The sequence below is a fragment of the Castor canadensis genome, chromosome 1, assembly GCF_047511655.1.
Source record: "Castor canadensis chromosome 1, mCasCan1.hap1v2, whole genome shotgun sequence".
NCBI classification, from domain to species: domain Eukaryota; kingdom Metazoa; phylum Chordata; class Mammalia; order Rodentia; family Castoridae; genus Castor; species Castor canadensis.
This window is the reverse complement of record NC_133386.1, coordinates 135558912-135568219: the sequence shown is the minus strand read 5'-3', so window position 1 is coordinate 135568219 and position 9308 is coordinate 135558912. Positions and strand designations below refer to the sequence as shown.

Here is a 9308-nt window from a genome sequence, read left to right as displayed (position 1 = left end):
AGTAAATTCCTGATTCAATATAAGAAAATTGAAAACATGTTCACGAAACTGCACTAACTGAAGACATGCCTTGTTGATATCAGGATCTTCAAGTTTATTTATAATCACTATCCTATTTATTTTGACCTTGCTTCTTTTGTTCTCTTTTTCTTCTGTCAGTGTCTTTTTTCTGCTCTAATTCCAGAAACCCAGAAGCACTGTGGATAATGAGGTTGGAGAATGGCACTGTGAAGAAGGAGTTCTTTCTGCTGGGATTTAGTGACCATCCAGAACTTCAGAATCTTCTTTTTTTTGTGTGTTTTTTTGTATCTATTCCATTACTCTCATGGGGAACCTTGGGATGATTTTATTAATGATAATCAGTTCCCAACTGCACACCCCAATGTACTTTTTTCTCTGCATTCTGTCCTTCATCGATGCATGCTATTCTTCTGTCATTGCCCCCAAATTACTTGTGAACTTGATTTCTGAGAAGAAGGCCATTTCACATGATGGCTGTGCTGCACAGTTATATTTTTTCTGCTCGTTGGTTGACACAGAATCTTTCCTGTTGGCTGCCATGGCTTATGACAGATACATAGCAATCTGTAACCCTCTGCTTTATACTGCTATTATGTCCACAAGGGTTTGTTACCAACTTGCTCTTGGAGCATTTTTGGGGGAAACTATGAGCTCAATTATTCACACAACTAATACTTTTCAACTGTCATTCTGCTCCAGAGAAATTAACTATTTCTTTTGTGATATCTCCCCACTCTTCTCTCTATCTTGTGGTGATACTTACATGCATGACATCATTCTGGTGGTCTTTGCAAGTCTGGTTGAAGCCATCTGCCTTCTAACAGTTCTCCTCTCATATGTCTGTATTATACCAGCCATCCTCAAAACAGGTTCTTCAGAGGGAAGAAGAAAAGGGTTTTCCACTTGTGCGTCCCACTTGATGGTGTTCATAATTTATCATGGTACCCTGATTTTCATTTACTTGTGCCCCATCACAGGTCACACACTATATATTGACAAAGTGACCTCTGTGTTCTACACACTGGTTATACCTATGCTAAACCCCCTAATTTATAGTCTAAGAAACAAAGATGTCAAAAATGCTTTTAGAAAAATGATTAGCCAAAAATTGCTTCCTTAGTATTAGGGAAAATGATACTAGCAATTTCAACAATGTTTATTTTTGGAATTTTAGCTGTAACTATTGGAAAAATCAATTTAAAATGGGTACTCCCCAAATATGTGGTTGATTACGCACCTACCACAAAATCAGAGCAGAATTAAAACTAGAACTACCATCATTCACATTACATACATCAATCTCTTAACTATTTTTAATATCTATTTAAGGAAAGCTATCTTTCACTAATTTCCTATATCTCACATTCTTTCTACTTTTCTTTCCTTAAACTTTTTCAATAATTTTTTCAATAATAGATAAATATTTGATATACCATTATTTCCTTTTGGTAAAAGAAAATGGATATAGTTTCCAAATATTTTTTATTAATTTTGATTCCCTTGGAAGTGCATGCATATTATAATTAATTGCCCAAGTCAAACTTGCATATAACTTTTTCAAGACGCTCATCATTTTCTTTTGTACCTTGTGCAATAGACCCTTAGTGTCCATAGGCATATGGCTTCAAGGAGACCACCATTGTTCAGAAAATCTGGGTGCTCAGGATGCACAGAGTTTGGTACTGTACTGAAGATGCTTGATTCATTTTTTCCATAACACCACTCAGCTTCCACTGAAAACATGCCACCATTTAACAAACCTAACATTTTCACTTTGTCACAAAATTAAGCACATCACAAACCCTTTTGGTCTTGAGTAGATTATGATAACATTTATTTTGCTTTTGTAGCATGCCAGTTGTTTGGGGTTCATATGTTTTCATAAAATTAAGTTTAGGGAAGCATTAGGTAGATCACACAATGATTTAAATACAACTACCAGTAACACTGAACTAAGAGCTCTTGCTATAAACTGAGCTGCATAATACATGCACAGTAATTTAAAATGATGTTTTAAATTTCTTCTCACCTTTAATTTTTTTGACCACATTTGGTCAAATCATGTGTGATTACTAGAGCTATTTTAACTGTTTTCTAGCCTCCTATCTGAATCATTCATTAATTCTGATTCATTTAATCTGTTGCCATTTCATCACTGAATTTTACACAGTGTATGTTCTGAGTGAATTTTTTACGAGATAAATATGGTTTATTACTGGCTGTAATTTGTTTAGATCAAATGGCTCCATAGAAAAAAGCAAATTATTATTATTATTATTATAGTATTTTGGGTTCATTTTTCACAGTGGTCGTGTATACTCAAGTATATAATGCTAAGATATTATAAATTATGATGGCTTTTCTGAAACAATTTGCAAACTATAAATTTGCATATCTTGAATAATTTAATTCTGATATTTTCTCATGACTTTGTGGGTCTGAAACATCTTGATCTATAAGCATGTAGCTAAAATTTCCAAGGAAAGCTGTGCTCTGAGAGACAGGAATGGGACACAGGAGCTGGGAGTGTTGAACTATGGCTTAGTTGACAACTACAGCGTGGCACACAGAGGAAATGTGGCTAGAAAGCCAGAAAGTGAGTTAAACCCAAAACTGAGGTGAGATAGTGGGATAGACAATGAATAAATAAAAAAAACCTTCTGACAGTGAAAATATAGTATACACTGGGTTGTATATCTAGGCCACAGTTCCACTCATAGTAACAGGATATATTTTTATTAAAAAAAAAATAACTTGTCCTTTCAGATCTGCAGTATAATAAGACCCTGAGCAATGTAGGTTTACAATAATGAAAATAGGAATAGCAATCTGAAATTGAAGAAAACTAATTAATTTGGCCTCATAGGCAGCCTTAAATATTCTCCAAAGTGCACAAATTCATCAAAGTATACAGCTGTTGACTCCTTTTTGTAGCTAAGTGTGACATTTCAGACACAGCCCTTGGGCTATGGCCACAGAGGATAACAGAAAATAAGGTACTATGGGATTAATTATAGAAACTCATTTCTTGGGTACGTGGAGTCTGAGACTTAGATCAATTGTGTAGTTTCAGGCATCTAATCTGAGCATGTGGATTATGTGGCCAGCATTGGGTAGCCATGGAGAAGCCTCTACTCAGCTCTAACCAGGAGTAAAGGCAGGAAGAGAAAAATTAAGTTCTCATGTGTATGTACAGAAATCTGCAAGCATGGTCTGAGGCTGGAATCTGCAGGTGGATTTTAATTAACTTTTTTGAGCAACTCTAAAAACCAAACAGAAGATATGGCTTAGAGCCTGTGTTTCAGGAAATGATGCTATGAATATCTTTGCTTTTAACACTAAGAGATTATTCCCTGATGATTAGTTCAGTTTGATGGTAGAGACTTCTTTGATCAATAAAACACACAAACACACACACACACATGCATACACACACACACACACACACACCACTAGTGTGTATATACCTGATAAATACAGATATATAGATATTATATAATATTTATGTTCAAGTCCTATTTAAGAAAATATAATACTGAAACTGACTATAGTCACACAATTAATAACTAAATTATGGTACACAGATTTGTACATGTGTCTGACTCATGTCAAATTCAGATTCTTTTCTAAAAATCTATCATTTATGATAGATGAAAATTCAAAAGTAAAAATAATGGACTCTTGACAACGTGTAAAGACTATTTAATCAGTGTGCCTTAAGGTAATGATAAAGAAAAATGAATTAAAAAATGTAGGCAGTGAAGGTAATTTTAATAATGAATGTTTAGTTTTAAATACATGTTAATATATTTAGTACATTTTTAATAAAGCACGTGGAGTTGTAGAGGTGACTGAGCTATGATTGAGATATCCTGACTAGCAAGGTGACCTATACACAACAAATACAGAAGAGAGACAACATTCAACACACTGGACAGGCTCAGTGGTAGAATTCTTGCCTGGCAGGGGCAAGGTCTTGGGATGGATCCCTGGCACCACAAAACAAACAAAAAAGATAGGACGTAGTGTTACTTTATTTAAATTCTATTTAATAAGTAATACAAAATACCATGTTGAAAACTGCAAGTTTTTATAAATTGCTTCATTTCTATAATGCTTGATCATTCACATTTCATATTTTAAAGAATATATGAAATTAGATGATTTGAGGAGAAAGCCTTGTATGATCCTCCCCATCATACTCAGCATTCTAAAATAAGATGTATTGTCTCGAAGCCTGAGATTGTTGCTGTTGTTCATAAAGGGATTAATCAATGAGTCAATAAAAACATGAGTCAATGAAAAACATATACAATTAGCTAAATTTAATTATTAGAATATATTCTAGCATTACCTAGAATCCATCCACTCATGAATGCCCCAATTTAACATGGGTTTAAAATATGGTTCCAATTTATTTTCCAGATAAACACAGAGCCAGGATAAATCATTATAAAGGAAATACTAATACAAAAATTAGTTGGATTTTGTTTTATTCCATTGAATGTGGGGAATTATGTAAGTAAATTTTCTTTAAAACTTTATGTGTATTGAATGGGCATTTCAGTAGCTTTTAATTTTTAACTATCATTCAATTATGAAATAATGAATGAATTCATCAGTACAAATTGAGAACCCTTTTCCACAAGCCTTTAGAGCAGATCCATGTTTTTCACCCTGAGTTTCCATTTGTATAGTTTCCGTTTGCTCTACATTTACCAATAACTCCATAGCTAGTCCCCAGAGTAAGGCCAGGAAGAGAAGTCCACAGACTGATGTCCAGTCTGTCTGTGCTACAAACTGGAGTAGCTATTTCTGGAGACATTGCTCATGTATTTGGGTCATGCTGATGAGAACTGAACGGTTCACAGAGTTCATTACAGCAAATGTGCTGTGTTAAATACAACTTATTACAGGCTAGGCCAAAGTTGAAAAATGGAAGCACATTTTATCTTAGGTGAACATATGTAAAAGTGAAATAAAGGGAGGTTTTACCGTTGAACTTTCAAAGACATCTTTTTTGTTTTAGTGTTGCAGGGAAAACTGCTTTGTTTACTTAGTGACTATTTTTGAATGACATACCCAGAAAACATTGTAAATAACAAAGTAAATAAATAATAGTGAGTGACTGATGCAAGAGCATTCTTTTATAAACTTTTGAGTATAAATCAGCAGATTATTTTGTTCATTTTTTAATTTACTAATAATTTACATTTAAATGTTATAATGGACATTTACAGGATGCTATTAGTGCATAGGAAGGAAACAAACAAGACTCAATTTGACTATCTAAGATTGCCTTCTGGCTCAGAAGCCCTACTTATTAAATCTAATTTTAAAATTGAAATTTTAAGGAGCAGAAGCAGAATTTGACCATGGGAATCTTGCAATAGCTCATGATACCTCACTGGGATATACTTATCAATGAGGAAGGGAAGAAAAGGACTCTGAAAAACACCAAAATAATGCTCTTCCTACTTTTCCTTTTTCCCTACTTGTCTCAGAAGTTAAAGTGAGGTTACATTACCATTATTTAAACTAAACTGACTCTAATAGAAATTCATTCAATACAATGTCAACCAATAAAATGATAATGAAATCTTTTGTATTCATATAACTCTGAACTGAAATTGTAGCATATATTCATCCAAATTTAAACATGTTATTTCTTTGAAAAACTTTGCAGTGCTTTACTATTTTTTCTAGTTCTTTCTTATCATTTAAGAAATTGATGCCCTCAGAAGCTCAGGTAATATTTCTTAAGCTTACTTGGTCCAGATAACCCACATCTTCAGACAAGTTAGTTATTGTTGTTTCCAATATTCTAGAAATGTTCTTATAACTTGCAACAGAGAAACTTAAGTGAGAAGTTCTGGTAGTGAATAAATGTTATTCTCTTTTCCTTCCCTCAGACTTCTCTTAGACTTCACATTTTCACACTCCTCCATAAACTGTTCATTTCCTTTCCAGTTTCAGAAGTAATGTTGTCTTGTGTGGTCAATGGTTGGAGATTATCTGTCTTGTTATTCAGAACCTACTGGAACAAGAAATACAAGGGTTTCTGCAAAATTAGGTGAGAGTACAAGCAATAGTAATTAACCTGAGAAGACAGGTAGGAATAAGCCAGACCTCCCCATTGTCCCCTTTGAAAGCTGCTGTGTTCAGTGGCTTGAAGAACTACTTGCAGAGATGAGGCAGCCCAGGTGAGAGAAACACAGAACAGGACTCTGGTCCAGTAGCTGAGTCCTTCGAACATGTAGACTCTGCATGATCTGCCAAATAACAGATTAGTTGTGTGCAAGACATGATAAAAATCTTAAACATCTTTTGTTCCATAAAACAATTGTTTAAAAACTTTTTTCTTACCTATTTCCCCAGAAGTTCTGATATGTGAGGCTTATTTCTGTTTTGTACTATTTACAAGATAACTAGATTTCATAATCAATACTGTTGATTTCTAAGATTTAAACACAAAATAATGTCATAATAAACACACTTTGCATATAAATACCTACTGTGATTAGACACAATGCATTCTTCTCTGTTTCTTATGAAAACCCACTTGGAGTGACCAGTCCAAGATTTTGTGGTTATTTTTGCTTTTACATCTTATTTGTTGTTCTAGAGATTTCCCTGGCTTTTTATGAAGCTCTAATGATCATCAAGTGGAATGCTATGACATTAATAAAATTTTAATTTGGGGAAAAGTGATTCTTAAGACAATTTTTAATGCTTTATGATGCAACTCTGCCACTTTTTCATTGATGATTCCAATACTAAAATGTCTGTATGAATTATTGTGACTAAGCCCAAACTGATTCATTGCCAATAATTTTCCACCATGGTAATCAAAGAAAGTAATCCTCATTTTGTCCAGGACCTTCACTAATTCTCCTGTGAATATTTGGAGGATTCAGAGTTCTCCTTAGAGATCTTTTGTTTCCTTTCAAACTCACTTTTCTCTGTCATGTGTTTCACTTTTCCAGGAAGACCTTACTTAGAATATACTCTGTTTAGGCAGGATACAAACTTTAATTTCAAAAGTACAATTATCCCTCCATGTCATGAGTCCTAACCTTCACACCCCATTGACACCATGCATGGGTAGAAATATCATGCTGAAAATAAATTCATCTAAACTAGCCCTCAAAAGATATGTGTTTATTAGAGAATGACTTTGAAGAAAAATCCTGGGGTAACAAGACATAAGATGAACTTTACGGCATCAGAAATTTTTTTTAAATGTGCTTTGGGAAGTAAGCAAGCCTGTTGGACTTTACTGCCATCCTGAATTGTTTTTATACGGTACATTTTTTAATGGCAGCTGGGAAAACCAAAAGTGTTCAATGTCTTTTAGTTGGTACAACTATAACAGAAATTAAGTTTCAGAAGCTATTGTTATCCTTCAAATTCATGTGCATATCCACATTTTCTGAAAAAGCTTATTTAAGTGTTATGATTTCATAAACTTGAACAGTGCCCATTTCATGTGAACATCAAAGAAACACCTCAATGAATATTCTATACTTATAATATGTAATTAAATTGCATACCTTTGTATATTCATTGCTTTAGAATTCACAATCATTGTGTTTGCCTTCTTAAGGTATAAAATACATATTCAAAGTATGTCATATCCAAGACTTATCATAGCCTGATATCTAAATGAGCCCATAAACTGGTACTATGTAAGTTCTTATTATTTACATTTCCCTATTTTGTGTCACAGTCACAACGCCACTGATGGAATTATAGGAATAAAACTTGGTGTTCTGGAGCAAAGAAAATTTAATCTCATTTGAAAGTGACATTTTAATAAGAAGAGAATGGTGCCTTTTATAGAATATTATTTATTAATCACAAAGATGAGCACTTGACCAGAGCTGAGAAAGGGAAGAAGGGATGAAAAGCTTAGTAGAAGTACCTGAGTAAAGAACATCAGCACAAAGTTAGATTTCACGGGAGCTCTTTATTTTGCAATTTTGCTTTGTTTCATTTTTTTATTTTATTTTAGTTGACACAAAACTGTACAAAGTCATGTAGTACAATGTGATGTAAAGAGTAATATACACATTAGGCAATCATCAAATCAGGGCAATCAGAATTTCCACTACCTCAAACATCTATCATTCCTTTATGAGAGAGCATTAAATATCACTTCTTCCACTTATTTTGAAATATACAGTTGATTATTATTATTGTCAATTGTCACTCTACCTTGCAGTAGAAAGTCAGAACTTACTTCTCCTATAGCACTCAAACAACTCTATAGAAAAAAGAAAACAGACAAAAGAAAGACATAATTTGAATAAAAAGGCTGCCAAAGAATAAAATGGACATTTCTTGAAACAAGATATACAAATTGTCAAAAAGAACATGAAAAAATTTTCAACATCACTTATCACTAGCTAAATGAAAATTAATACCACATTTTAGGCTGAGAGTGCAACTCAAGTGATAGATCATTTGTCAGTGTGTACAAGATCTGGGTTCAAGTCCCAGCAAAATAAGTAAATAAATAACAACTAGGACAAAAAGCACTTTGCTATTTTTTCTGTACATCATGGACTTCTTTATTCTCAAAAGGCATTTTCCTCTGCCTCCTCATGATATATAATTCTCAGTCTCTGCACAAGAATGCTTTCATCTCACCACCGTCCTCTAGTGTGTCCCAGCTCACTGCTCACATCTAAAGCTAATTGTCCCCATTCAAAGAATGCTTTCTTCATTACAGTCTAGGTTCAGACATTTTGCTTGTACTTTAAATACACTTCTGTCAACGTCATGATATTTAATGTTTACTTGAATTATTTATATTTAGTACAGTAATGTTTCTATTTCCTGATATATTACAGGACTGAATAACATGGATCCTATTTTACCTTGAAATGCAATGCTATCACTAGTGTAAAAGTCACATAAAATATTTCAATAATTCTAGAAATGAATGCATATGCAATGATAAAAAAATGCCAATGGCAAAATAACAAGAAACTGCAAATTTTTCAAAAAAATGTAGAATAACATTTAAATAGAAGACATAGTAAAGTATAACATATTTAAGACACTATAAACCATTTGTATGTTATGGTTTACTAACATAAACATAACATAACATATATGGTTTACTAACATATATATATATATATATATACATATATTTTATATGTATAAAATAAGATACTTCAGACAACTTTATATTGTAATTTAAAATTGAAGAAAACAATGGTACGTATGTGTGTGTGTGGATTTAAATGTGTTTGTACTCAGAGTATATAAATATTTAT

General features: G+C 33.0%; 1 pseudogene; it reads left to right on the top strand.

Annotated features, from left to right (window-relative positions):
* The first annotated feature begins 206 nt into the window (after positions 1-206).
* Positions 207-1141, top strand: LOC109676606 (olfactory receptor 5AP2-like; annotated as a pseudogene).
* The last annotated feature ends 8167 nt before the right edge of the window (positions 1142-9308 follow it).